Source organism: Petaurus breviceps, unplaced genomic scaffold (genome assembly GCF_028583685.1).
Source record: "Petaurus breviceps papuanus isolate PSGF00001 unplaced genomic scaffold, PetGlider_PUasm1.0 174, whole genome shotgun sequence".
Taxonomy (NCBI): Eukaryota; Metazoa; Chordata; class Mammalia; order Diprotodontia; family Petauridae; genus Petaurus; species Petaurus breviceps.
Window position 1 is genome coordinate 43,884,978 of NW_027185761.1, and position 893 is coordinate 43,885,870.

Sequence of the window (893 nt, forward strand, 5' to 3'; positions counted from 1 at the left end):
AGACCCCTGCAACAACAGTACTGTCCCTCACCAGTGGACAGTATTCACTCTCTGTCTGCAGGACAGTCTCAGGGCTTCTTAACCAAATGCCAGGTTCCAGGACTTCTTCAACAGGACAGTCTTTCACCAGTGGACAAATCTGGCAAAATAACATCAAAACAGACAGACAAAGTACCAGCAAAACAGCCATGTCTCCTCAGTCCTTGGCAGCTCAGGGGGCAGGTCTCAAAAGTCCAGGGCAATTCAAAGCGGCCACCAGCAATCCTCTTAGTCTCTCTCTCTCTCTCTCCACGAGGTGCTGCTTCCAAAAAAAAAAATCTTCCGCCTCTCTCCAGTGTCTCTCCAAATCTACGTCACCAGCTCCTCCCACTTCAGGACTTTCTTTTCACATCAACAAGCCCATCCCACAGGTGGGATTAACAAACTCTGGGTTTTAATACAATCAATTTGAAAACCAAGCCAATACAGGGGAATCTTTAATTGCCATTACTATCACATTCCACCCCTCCAGGATCCTTGGCCTTACAATCTCAATCTAAATGGCCATGGATCCTGGAACAAATAGAGGCACTATGCTTTGTACTCCTTACAGACTACGCCATAATGTAATGTAATGCCAAAAGAAGGCAACTTCCCAGGTTCAAAATACCAGCATAGGTGCTCTCTATTTTATTCAGTAACAAACTCAGAACAGAGAAGAGACATGGCTGTTTTGCTGGTACTTTGTCTGTCTGTTTTGATGTTGTTTTGCCAGATTTGTCCACTGGTGAAAGACTGTCCTGTTGAAGAAGTCCTGGAACCTGGCATTTGGTTAAGAAGCCCTGAGACTGTCCTGCAGACAGAGAGTGAATACTGTCCACTGGTGAGGGACAGTACTGTTGTTGCAGGGGTCT

General features: G+C 45.9%; 1 protein-coding gene and 1 long non-coding RNA gene across 12 annotated transcripts in view; both read right to left on the reverse strand.

Annotated features, from left to right (window-relative positions):
- Positions 1-893, reverse strand: part of MITF (melanocyte inducing transcription factor) — a 271,770-nt gene that overhangs the window by 231,434 nt on the left and 39,443 nt on the right. The window lies entirely within an intron of this gene.
- The window catches only part of LOC138158131 (uncharacterized), a 1,868-nt gene that overhangs the window by 575 nt on the left and 400 nt on the right, over positions 1-893 (reverse strand). The gene's annotated exons all lie outside the window — the stretch shown is intronic.